This window comes from Hemitrygon akajei, unplaced genomic scaffold (genome assembly GCF_048418815.1).
Source record: "Hemitrygon akajei unplaced genomic scaffold, sHemAka1.3 Scf000034, whole genome shotgun sequence".
In the NCBI taxonomy this organism is placed as follows: Eukaryota; Metazoa; Chordata; class Chondrichthyes; order Myliobatiformes; family Dasyatidae; genus Hemitrygon; species Hemitrygon akajei.
The window spans coordinates 13,729,477-13,742,954 of NW_027331920.1; the positions used below are offsets into that span (position 1 = coordinate 13,729,477).

Genomic DNA, 13,478 nt, shown 5'->3' on the forward strand with positions numbered 1-13,478 from the left:
CATGTATGGGAAGGATGTAAAAAATAAAGTCAATTCAATACATCTTTCTGCGACAGATCATAGTTCAATTGTCTCTGCAATATTGTTTCATACATTATTATTGCACATTGGTACAGTATTACTGTGTATGTTATTATTCTCTATTTTTAGTAAAGTCTTCACACTGCTAAGTGCGATTTTAAATATTGCTGCTGTAACGAAAGAATTGAACTTGGGATCAATAAAGTATTATTATTATTATTATTATTATTATTATTATTCTCCAGCCCTATATCTCTTTCAGCGACTTCACCGCTCTTGACTTTACGCCTCCCCCTTTCCCGTTTTCACCTATCACCTCATGTTGCCCCACAATCTGACTCCCTCCCTTCCTTTCCAGTCCTGAAGAAGGGTATCGGTCTGAAACGCCGACTGTTCACTCCTCTCCATAGTCGCCGCCGAATCCCCTGAGTTCCTCCAGCATCTTGTCTGTGTTGCTTTGGGTTTCCATATCTGCAGATTCTCGCCTGATAAATCATTGCGCATGCGTAGTCGGCGCCACCAATCCCGAGTATCGCGCATGCGCTGAGTAGCCCGGAGGCCGACAAACGACCGGACAAAGGTAAGAAAGGTAAGAGCGGGTTCGGGGCGGGTTCTAATTCACCGGCGTCTGAAACGCGACCGAAGGACAATTACTGTGATTTCCAGCAACACTGGTGCTGCACCCCACGGCGGTCCTGGTCCTCTCCCGCTGTCGCAGCCCCACGATCCGTACCCGGCCCCAGAGCATGCTTACCGGCGCATGCGCATTCTTGCGCCTTTCGATGCGGCCAGGGAGGTTTCTCTCTCCCTCTCCATCTCCCCCTCTCCCTCTCCCCCTCCCCCCTCTCTCTCCCCCTCCCCCCCCTCTCTCCCCCTCCCCCCTCTCTCCCTCGCTCTCCCTCTCTCTCCCCCTCCCCTCCCCCTCTCTCCCCCTCCCCCTCTCTCTCCCTCTCCCTCTTCCCCCTCTCCCTCTCTCCCCCTCTCCCTCTCTCCCCCTCCCCCTCTCTCCCCCTCCCCCTCTCTCCCCCTCCCCCTCTCTCCCCCTCCCCCTCTCTCCCCTCCCCCTCTCTCCCCTCCCCCTCTCTCTCCCTCTCCCTCTCCCTCTCCATCTCCCCCTCTCACCTCCCCCTCCCCCTCTCTCTCCCTCTCCCTCTCCCTCTCCCCCTCCCCCCCTCCCCCCTCTCTCTCCCTCTCCCCCTCCCCCTCCCACCTCTCTCCCCCTCCCTCTCTTGTTTTACAGCGGTTGGCACCCAGCTTAATGGTGCATTACCGTCACCTTCTGCTCCGGAGTATGCGATGGACTCACATTCTAAATCCCTTCATCCAATCGGACACATACACATAACCTACACTTTATCCTCCCCATCCTAGTACCCTATTTCTGTGTATCCATCATATCCTATAAAAAAAAACCCTGTACCCCTTAAGAAAGCTAAAAATACCCTGACCTGTGTTCTCTCACCCATGCCCAGCAACCCTTTTAATGTGAATTCCTGCACCCTCAGTTCCCTTAGATTAATTCTCATCATCTCTCTCTGTATCCCATACTTCCTGCAACTCAGAACTACATGCTCTACTGACTCCTCTCCCTGACATTCCTCACACAGTCCTGTCTGGTGTTTCCCTAGTTGAAAACAATTTCAATGTTTGGTTTAGTACACAGTGCCCCAGCCTTAACCTGGTCCACACAATTTCCTCTCTTCTGTATCTGCTTCCTACCCTAGTACCTGCAACACTTTTTTTGTATTTGATATAAATGCCTCCCTTCCCCTCCCTGTCCCATCTTTCTTGCCACATTTGGTTAATTTTTTCCCAGATTACACACTTAACCTCTGCTTTACTAATACTAATGTGCATTTCTATATTTTTCTTTCTTTATTGCCCTCTTTGCCAACTCATCCACCCTTTCATTGCCCTTCACCCCTACATGAGCTGGAACCCATAGAAATTTTAACCTGACCTCCCTGATTTGCAACTCTTGTGACTGACTGAAGTAATTGATCAGCCATGATCTCAAATGGCGGTGCAGGCTCGAAGGGCCGAATGGTCTACTTCTGCACCTATTGTCTATTGACTTCATGAAGTACATCTTGCCGGCTGTTTGAGTGAGAAGACCTTAAACTTGCTAGTACTGAAGATGAATCTGAGCATATCAACGCTTTGACCAGTTTAGTTTTCTCCATCCTACGCAACACAACCAACACTGCCATCATCTCCACTGTATACACCGCTAACTTATCAGATGTTCTTCTGCTGATTGCAATTGCTTTTGCTGGTATAGCCACCCCAAACCCTGTCACTCCTGTCTCAGGTTCCTTAGCACCATCTGTATAGACCTGAGTATAATCACTATACTTTTCCATCACATAACAGTTAAATGCACTTACCAAATCAGTTTTATACTTTCCTTTCCTTTTTACCTCTAACAAATGCCAGTCTACGTCAGGCCATACCAGCTTCCATGGAGCTACAAACAGATAAACTACTGAAGGACATCCTTAGATCAAACACTCCACATGATCTAGCAATATCATTCCCTACCCGACGAAAGTTTTCCCTCTGAAACCCCCCATTTTCCCAGGACTCCTGCAACACTCCTTTAGCAGGGTGAGAATCATTGTGTCCCTGCAAATTAACCCAGTAGTTTGCCATCAATTGCATTCTTCTTAATTCCAAAGGCATTGTTCCCATTTCTACCTACAGGGCAGATACTGGTGATGTTTTAAAAGCCCCACTGCACACTCTCAAAACCTGAGCCTGAATCACATCCAGTTTCCTTATGAGACCTAGCTGCTGATCCATATGCTACACTTCCAAAATCCAACACAGATCTTACTAAAGCCACATACATTCTCTTTAATGCTGAACAACTTGCTACCCATTCCCTACCAGTCAAACATCTCATCACGTTTATTACATTTTTACATTTCTCCTCAACTTTCCTGATATGGTCTGCCCATGTTAATCGTGAATCAAATATAACTCCCAGAAATTTAATGATCCAACCCTTTCTAATTCAATCCCATACATCCTTAACTTCTTCTCTACTTCAATTCTTTTCCTAGTGAAAAATACAGTTTGAGTTTTTTCCACTGAAAATCTACATCCCCAATCATAACCCCACTCTACCACTTCATCAATTGCTCCTTGTAGTTTCCTGATTATATGCTCCGTGTTCCTGCCTCTTTTCCACAAGGCCCCATCATCCGCAAACAGTGACCTACCTATATTCACTGGTACCTTTGTGAAGACATCATTGATCATAATGATGAAAAGTAACAGGCTAATCACACTACCCTGAGGTGTGCCATTTCCCACTATGTACTGTTTTGATAATTCTGATCCAATCCGAACTTGAGTTTTTCTACCAAACAAAAAATCTTTAATCCAATTAAAAACTCTCCCTCCAACCCCCATCTTGTGCAGTTTAATTAATAATCCTTCCTTCCACATCATATCATAGGCTTTTTCAATGTCAAAAAACACTGCAGTCACTGATTCTTTATTTGCCTGGGCCTTTCTTATTTCAGTCTCTAACCTTATCACTGAGTCCATGGAATTCCTTCCCTTCCTAAAACCACTCTGATAACTAGCCAGCATTCCTCTCTTCTCAAGATCATATGATAACCTTTCAGTTATCATCCTTTCCATTACCTTACATATATTTCATGTTAGTGCTATTGGCCTGTAGCTAGTGGGTTTTGACGGATCCTTGCCAGGTTTCCTTATTGGAATTACTACTGCTTCTTTCCATGCACTTGGTAATCTTCCCTCCTCCCACACTCTGTTGTAAAAATGCAGTAACTTCAAGAGCGCTCCTTCTCCTAGATTTTTTAGCATAACATAGCATATTAGATCTTTCCCTGGGGAGGTTGGTCTCGATCTCTTTATTGCTCTCACTATTTCCGCCAAAGTAAATGGATCATCCGTTATATCATCTGTTTCTTCCCTCCTGTTTAACACACCTGGGTATTGACTCATTGTCCTTTCCCTTCTCCTTCTCCCTTCTTCAGACAAATTTTCTGAACTATGTATCTTTACAAATGATTTGGCCATGATCTCAGCCTTATCCCTGCTGGAGACTGCTGTTTCCTCCTCAGACATCATTACTGGATACTCCCAATCCCTTCTATCTCCCCCCATCCTCTTAATCATTCCCCATACCTCTCCCACAGGCGTTGTTCTTCCTATTTTGTTGCAAAAACTCCTCCAACTTGCCCTTTTAGCTTGACGTATAGTTCTTCTCACCACTGCCTGTGCCTTCTTATATTGAAGCAAATGCTGCATATTATGGGTTCTTTTAACTAGCCTGATTGCGCTATTTCTGGTTTTTACAGCCTGACAACATTCCTCTGACCACCATGGCACTATTTTTCTATTCATCCTATTTTTACTCCTGGGTATAGATCCTTCTGCAGCCATAACAATTGCTGAAGTTACCTGACTGTTTAATTAATCTATATCTCCAGAAATGTCAATCTTTGTCAATGCTTCTTCACTTAACTTCTGGAACTTACCCCAATCTGCTTTTCCAAACACCCACTTTGGGACTCCCCCACCTGGTCTTATTTCAACTCTTTCACCCACTGAAAATAAAACTGGGTAGTGATCACTGCCTACTGTTGAAGCAGTCCAAACTACCCAGTTACTGATGCCAGCCAAGACATTAGACACTAACATAATCTCTAATACTGACTCAGTTCCTGTTGTTATGTTTATCCTTGTTCCTCTACCATCACTCATACATACCAAATCCCTTTCTTCCATCAAATCTTCAATTACCGTTCCATTTGAATCTGTAATCGGATCCCCTCATATTGTGCTGTGAGCATTGAAATCTGAACACCACACTACTTTGTGTCTATTTTGTCCTTGTATCCTTAGTAGGCTGTCCAAATCCAACCTTTTACATGGATTGTAGTAGTTAATTATAACCACTCCCTCCCCTCTCTCCCATATTTCCACCACTATGTACTCCTGATCGACTCCTTTTTCCAGTTCTCTCTACGGTGTACTTTGCTTGATTAACATAGCACAACCTCCTCCTCCCCCTAGATTTCTATCTTTCCTTATCATTGTATACCCATGTACCACAAAGTCTAAAACTGGTTTCAACCAAGTTTCCTGAATACACACTACATCCGGTTTTACAACCATTTCCTTAATAAATTCCTTAAATTCCTGGCCATTGGCCAGTAAACTCCTTGCATTCCATTGCAAAAGAATCACCATAATGAGTACTAACTAACCTATGACACTTCCTGGCTTGACTGATTAGTGAGGTTCTCCCTCACTTCTTCCCATGTCAGTCCTGCTAACCCTAAATGGTTTACTGCTGCTTTGACCACCAGCGGAATTTTGTCACTTTTTGACTTTACCTCTGCCGTACTAATAATGACTCCTGCAATGAATGTTACTACAGCTTTATTTTCCACATAAATCCTGTCATTTACTCTTCGCTGCATCTCTTGCATCCCTATTGCTCTCTGGTCATTAGGAGCATTATTCTGTTCTCTTGACATTCTTACAGCTTCTGCATAACGGATCTTTCTTTTCACTCTTATCTCTTGAATTTTATTCTCCCGTCTCATAACTTCACACTCACTATACGCCACATTATGAACTCCTCCACAATTACAGCATTTTGGATTTTGGTTGCACTCCTGTTCTGCACTTTCCATATTCATGATCATCCCCACATCCAGCACATCTCCTCTGCCTTTTACAGTTTTTAGCTATGTGTCCAAACCTTTGACAATTATAGCACCTCAATGGCTTTGGCACATATGCCCTTACTGGGTAAGTCATGAAACCCAGGAACACTTTCCTTGGCATTCTTTCTTCTTCAAATTCAATCAATACTATTTCACTTTCCTTTTTCATTCCCTCCTTTATTGTTTTCAGTCTCAGAACATTAATTACTTTCCCCCCTTTGATATTCCTCTTCAGCTCCTCCATGTTTATACTCATTGGTACACCCGTGATCACTCCGTTACAACCACCATTTCATGCTCCCACCTTCCCTGTATATTCCACCTTGCATTTTTCTATCTCTTTTAGCTTGAGTGCTTTCTCAAGTTGTTCCTCATTCGCACATCTTACTAATAGATTGCCATCATTAAGGACTTTTGCAAATACTATTTCCCCTATCTTATTTGCCAGAGTTTTTGTTAGCACAAACAGGTTAATTATCTTCATGTGTCCTTGCACCTTCTCATTAAACCTAATTATGACAACACCTCCTCTCTGAACTTCTTCATCTTCCTCACTTTCAGAACTCTCTGCATTGTCATTTCTTATTCTTTTATTCCCTTTGTCTCGGTTTTCATCCATCCCCTCACTATCTCCTTATTCCCTTTATTTCTCCCTTCACAATAATCCATTTCTCCACAGCTACCTACCTCTGATCCCAAATCCATATCCCGCTCCTTCTCCACTCTCTTTCCCTCAGCCCCTCCTCTCACCGTGTCTGCCATTACCAGACCCAGGCAACCCCCTCCCAGCAATTCCCTCTCCTTCCCGACTCTCTTTCCCTCAACAAGTTCCAAACCACATTCACACATGCACCACCACCTTCCAAACTCTCAGCCCAGCCCACGACCAGCCCAGCAACACCGGGAAGTTTCTCTTCATGAGGGTTTCTGGGTAAAGAGGCAGCCATGGGCAGTATTGCCGGTGTTGTTCCGTACAGTCGAAGGAAGTGCGAGCGGATGTATCTCCTAAACATTGCTGAGCACCACTATGTAAATCCGAGGATTATGAATCCGAACGAAAATATAATTCCCAGTTAAGCTCGGTTGAAAAGTTTACCTTCCAGTCAGTGAAAATGTCAATTAGTGCTGTATGGAAATAAAACCTTTCATCAGATTTAGTTCTCTCTGGGTTAATAACGATATGAAACAGCTTTGCCTCCATGACAAGTGACTTCTGGCTTTCAGATCAAAAAGGTGCCGCACTCCAATGAGAATAACCACTGCCCTCCATTGGCCTTGCCATCGATGGGTTCATCACTGTCAATCAGCAGATGGGGGGGGGGGGGGGGCGATCCAAGTAATTAGTAAATCTCCAGGATCGTACATGCAGTAACAAGTGACCTTTGTAGTATTGTGGAACATGACCAGAACTTGAAATAATCCCAAAGGTGAGAGACAAATTGAGCCAAGTCACAGGTTGATTGAAGTCAGAAACAGCCCATTCTCATAAAGACAGGGATATAGTCAGATAATTTGATGGTCAGTCAGAATGTCTGACCCGTGCCTTGTTAGAAGATGAATGCATATGGAAACATAGAAATCTGCAATATAATACAGGCCCTTCGGCCCACAGTGTTGTGCCGTCCATGTAACCTATTCTAGAAACTGCCTCGTATTTCCCAACTGCATTGCACTCTGTGTATTCTAAACTCCATGAAATTATCTGAATCTCTCAAAAGACTGTATGGTATCTGCCTGTACTGTCATCGCTGGCTGTGTATTCCATACACCTGCTGCTCTCTGTGTGAGAAACCTACCTCTGACATCCCCATCGACCCTACTTCCAAGCACCTTAAACAATGCCCCTTGTGTTTGCCAATTCAGCCCCAGGAAAAAGCCTCTGGCTGTCCACACGATCAATGCCTCTCATCATCTTATACACATCTATCAGATCACCTCTCATCCTCCGTCGCTCTAAAGTTCACTCAACCTATTCTCATAAGGCATGTTCTCCAATCCATGCAACATCCTTGTAAATCTCCTCTGCACTCTTTCTATAGTATCCACATCCTTGCTGTAGTGAGGTAATAGAATACTCTAAGTGGGGTATAAATCCGGTCTTATATAGTTGCAACATTACCTCACCACTCTTGAACTCAGTTCCATGGTTGATGAAGGCCTTCTTAACAACAATGTCAATCAGCGCTGCAGCTTTAAGTGTAAAATTGACATGGACCCCAAGATCTCACTGATCCTCCACACTGCCAAGAGTCCTAACATAATATTGTATTCTGTCTTCAAATCTGATGTACCGAAATAAACCACAGCACACTTATCTGGGTTGAAGTCCATCTGCCAGTTCTGCATCCTATCGATGTCCTGCTGTAACCTCTGGAGAACTGTCCAGACTGCTCACAACACCCTCAGCTTTTGTGTCATCAGCAAACTTACTGACCCACCCTTCTACTTCCTCATCAAGATCATTTATAAAGATCACAAAGAGAAGGAGTATCAGAACACATCCCTGTGGAACACCACTGGTCACCGTCCTCCATGCAGAATACGAACCATCTACAGCCACCTTTTGGCTTCTGTGGGCAAGCCAATTCTGGATCCACAAAGCAAGGTCTATTTGGATCCTTGCCTCATTACTTTCTGAATGAGCCTTGCATGAGGAATCTTATCAAAAGTCTCACTGAAAGCCATGCATACTACATCCAATGCTCTACCTTCATCGGTGTGTTTTGTTACATCCTCAAAGAAATCAATCAGGTTCATAAGGCACGATCTGCCCTAGACAGAGCCATGCTGACTATCCCACATCAGATTATGCTTCTCCAAATGCTCAGAAATGCTGCCTCTCAGGAGCTTCTCCAACAGCGTGCCCTCCTCTGAAGTAAGAACCACTGGTCTGTAATTTCCTGGCTTATCTGGCTTACCTGAAAAGAGAACAATGTCCTCTGGTACTTTTCCCCTCTCTACTGATGGTGCAAAGATCATCACCAGACATCCAGCATTTTCCTCCCTCACTTCCCACGATAGCCTGGGGTATATCTCAAGATGAGTACCCCCAACTTGAGTTGAAATTGGTAAAATTGTGATGCCAGAGCTCTCATTCAAAGGAGAACATATCGAAGCGTGTAAAATTATGAAAGGAATAGATAAGATAGAGGTAGGAAAGTTGTTTCCACTGGTGGATGAGGCTAGAACTAGAGGATGTCGCCTCAAGATTTGGGCGAAATTGGGATGGAGATGAGGAGGAACTGTTTTTCGCAGAGGGTGGTGAATCTGTGGATTTCTCTGCTCAATGAAGGAGTGGAGACTACCTCAGTGAATATATTTAAGACCAGGTTGGATAGATTTTGGCATAGTAGGGGAATTAAGGGTTATGGGGGAAAAGGCAGGTAGGTGGAGATGTCCATCGCCAGATCAGCCATGTTCTTATTAAATGGCAGAGCAGGCTCGATGGGCCAGATGGGTGACTCCGGCTCCTATTTCTTATGTTCTTATGTTCTCACCACAGACTATAATCTCTCCTGAAATACTGTCCTTCACACATTGATGTATTTTGCAAATATTTTTACAGGTTTGAAATGACAGAACACTTGTGCACGGGAATCTCAAACACAACAACACATCAGTTTTGCTGACTCTGGATATTTAAGGAGTGACCAAATATTTTCTTTGCATCACCAACACATCTGTTGTCAATCCATGGAGATGAAGCATTATCTCATACCATCTGGTAATGTGTTTTGTCTCTGAAATCAAGTTTTCTGTTGTAACTCAGTGAAATCCACTGGAACCAGTGTGCTGTGAACACACCAGCATTTGTTCACTGGAGATCAGTTCTTCAACTGCATTCAAAACTTCAAAACTACAAGGGATTCAAAACTTCTGACTTTCTGAATTGCCAGAGAATTGATCGTAGTCAGGTATCATTCTCCTTCTCTCAGTGTGGGAAGGGATTCACTCACAGCCTACCCACAGACAGGCCAGTGAGTTCACCATGGGGAGATACCATTCTCCTTCTCTCAGTGTGGGAAGGGATTCACTCACAGCCTACCCACAGACACGCCAGTGAGTTCACCGTGGGGAGAGGCCATTCACCTGCTCTGTGTGAGGGAGGGGAACTACTCAGTCATCCAGCCTGAAGATACATCAGCAAGTTCACACCAGAGTGAGATGCTCCACCTATTCTTTAAGTGGGAAGCAATTCGTTCCATTGTCGATGCTGAAGATATCTCCTAAAGTTCACCAGTGAGAGGACATTGACCTGCTTGGATGGTGGGAAGACATTCACACGCTCAGCCAGACCACAGTGACACCAATGAGTTCACACCGGGGAGAAGCCGTTCACCTGCTCTGAATAGGGGAACGGGTTCACTTAATCATCTCAACTGAATGAACAGCAGCGAGTTCACACTGAGAAGAGGCCGTTCACCTGCTCAGACTGTGGGAAGAGATTCACTCACTCGTCCACACTACATAGACACCAGCAGGTTCACACTGGGGAGAGGCCATTCACCTGCTCAGACTGTGGGAAGAGATTCACTCGTCCAACCTACATAGACACCAGCGAGTTCACACTGGGGAGAGGACATTCACCTGCTCAGACTGTGGGAAGGCATTCACTCAGTCAAATCACCTGCTGCAACATCAGTTAGTTCACACTAGGGAGATGCCATTCACAAGCTCAGACTGTGAGAAGGGATTCACCCAGTCATCTCAACTGAAGTCACATCAGCGAGTCCACACTGGGGAGAAGCCGTTCACTTGCTCTGAATGTGGGAAAGGATTCGCTCGGTCATCTGTACTGAAGGTACATCAGCGAGTTCACACTGGGGGGAGGCCGTTCACCTGCTCAGACTGTGGGAAGGGATTCGCTCACTCGTCCAACCTGCACAGACACCAGCGAGTTCACACTGGGGAGAAGCCGTTCACTTGCTCTGAATGTGGCAAGGTATTCGCTCAGTCATCTGAACTGAAGTCCCATCAGCGAGTTCATACTGGGGAGAAGCCGTTCACCTGCTCTGAATGTGGGAAAGGATTTGTTCTGTCATTTGAACTGAAGTTACATCAGCGAGTTCACACTAGTGAGAGGCCGTACACCTGCTCTGAGTGTGGGAAGGGATTCACTCACTTGTCCAACCTACACAGACACCAGCGAGTCCACACTGGGGAGAAGCCGTTCACTTGCTCTGAATGTGGGAAAGGATTTGCTCGGTCATCTCAACTGAAGTAACATCAGCGAGTTCATACTGGGGAGAAGCCATTCACCTGCTCTGAATGTGGGAAAGGATTTGTTCGGTCATCTGAACTGAAGTTACATCAGAGAGTCCACACTGGGGAGAAGCCGTTCACATGCTCTGAATGTGGGAAATGATTCATTCGTTCATCTCAACTCCTGAGACACCAGCAAATTCACACTGGGGAGAAACCATTCACTTGCTCAGAATGTGGGAAAGGATTCATTCGTTCATCTCAACTCCTGAGACACCAGCAAATTCACACTGGGGAGAAACCATTCATCTGCTCAGAATGTGGGAAGGGATTCACTCACTCGTCCAACCTACACAGCCACCAGCGAGTTCACACTGGGGAGAATCCGTTCACATGCTCTGAATGTGGGAAGGGATTTGCTCAGTCAGCTCAACTGAAGTTACATCAGAGAGTCCACACCGGGGAGAAGCCATTCACTTGCTCAGAATGTGGGAAAGGATTCATTCGTTCATCTCAACTCCTGAGACACCAGCAAATTCACACTGGGGAGAAACCATTCATCTGCTCAGAATGTGGGAAGGGATTCACTGATTCAGTTCATCTGAAAGAACATCAGTTTGTTCACACTGTGGAGAGGCCGTTCACCTGCTCAGACTGTGGGAAAGGATTCACTCGGCGTTTTAGTCTATTAACCCACCAGTTAGATCACAGTGAGGAGAAACCATTCACATGCTCTGAATGTGGGAAAGGATTCACCCAGTCATCTCAACTGAAGTTACATCAGTGAGTTCACACTGGGGAGAAGCCGTTTGTCTGCTCTGAATGTGGGAAGATTCACTCAGTCATCTCAACTGAAGTTACATCAGCGAGTTCACACTGGGGAGAGGCCATTCATCTGCTCTGAATGTGGGAAAGGATTCAGTCGTTCTTCTCAGCTTTTGAGACACCAGCGAATTCACACTGGGGAGAAGCCATTAATCTGCCCAGAATGTGGGAAGGGATTCACCGATTCAGCTCAGCTGAAAGAATATCAGCTTGTTCACGCTGGGGAGAGGCCGTTCACCTGCTCTGAATGTGCGAAAGGATTCAGTCGTTCATCTCAGCTCTCGAGACATCAGCAAACTCACACTGGGGAGAAACCATTCTGAGGAAATGCGGATATATAAAAAATCATTTTGAACCCAAGTAACCTCCAGCTAAAAGAATAAGTGGGACTGAATAGGAATTTTTGAACAAAAGTAAACTCTGTCTTCAGCAGTTAAGAAAGTAAACGGCTTATACTGGTTTCCTTTTAATTGTCAGAGGGACATTGAGAATTTGATAATGTATATTGTACCCGTGTTTGAGTAAGCACTCATTGATAAGGACAGCAATGAACATCTGTCTGGAATGAAGTCAGGACCTTGCAAAGGGAATAGCTGATAAGGACTGGACCGTATATCCATCTATATTCAAGCCTTGAGTTAGTGCACTCTGTTATCTAAGACCTTAAGTTTTGCACTAACAGACTTGGTTCTAACAGCAGCTTGCAACAGTGACGTATGGGACTTACTATGTATAAATATACTGCTGTAACCTGACTGAGAGAGTCCACTTGTCAGATGGTTGGCAGCACTGACATGCCTTCCCTTTGATAACTGGGTCTCAAACTCTTGCAAGAGAATCCAATAAACTGTGGTGCTAGAGGAAACTGGTCTCCCGAGTTTTATTCAGATTCGACTTTAACATTGGGCATCACGAACAGGATCCCAATACAGAGGGTGCGAAGCAGACAGACTGAGTAAGCGGCCGGACCACTCCGGGGACTGCGGAGACCGACCGGGCGCCCAACGGGTATTTCACCTTTTGTCGCTCTCCGTCAGTTCCTTTGGAGGCACGGTTCCTCGCCGAGGGCTGCTTGCATACCTTGACAGGATCGGGAAAGTATCTGTCAGAAGACTTGTAGAAAGTAGGCAAATTTTATTAATTGAGCAGGAGGTGGTACCGGGTTAATTTCACTAACTGGGCAGGAGACAGACGTGCTGGGTAAATTTATCAATTCAGCAGGCGGTGCCTGCTGGGTAAATTTATCTGATTGTTAATTGAGCAGGAGGCTTTGTGCCGGGTAAATTACTTAGAGGGCATGGAGATGAGTGATACGAGTGGGCCGAGAGCAGCCCTACACAATGTGTGTGAGAGTTTTCCAGACAAGGAAAAAGATTTGTGAATGTTGACCGCAGCGCTGAATAAAAAGATTGGGGGGAAAAATGTGGCCACTGAGCGGGAGCCTGCGATATCACCTCTTGAGAACAAGCAGTAAATTTGATATGGAAGAAGAACTGTGGGAAGAAGTGGAAATTGTTGAAAAGGCAATGGAAGGATAAGGCAGATGCAAAGTGGAACAGTACATGATGAGCAAGTTGGAGGGGTGATGCGTGTGACAAAGGGAGAGAGGTACGTACTGTAGAAGGTTGCGAGACGCTAAAGGCGGAGTGTGAATGGGTGAATGGGCGCCGAAAGCGAGAGCAGGAAAAACAACGTCAGCAAACCAAGGCCGGCCTG

At 45.2% G+C, this 13,478-nt stretch overlaps 1 pseudogene; it reads left to right on the forward strand.

The window, feature by feature from the left end:
• Window positions 1–9,848: 9,848 nt before the first annotated feature.
• On the forward strand, window positions 9,849–12,608 carry LOC140720025 (uncharacterized; annotated as a pseudogene).
• Window positions 12,609–13,478: the final 870 nt, after the last annotated feature.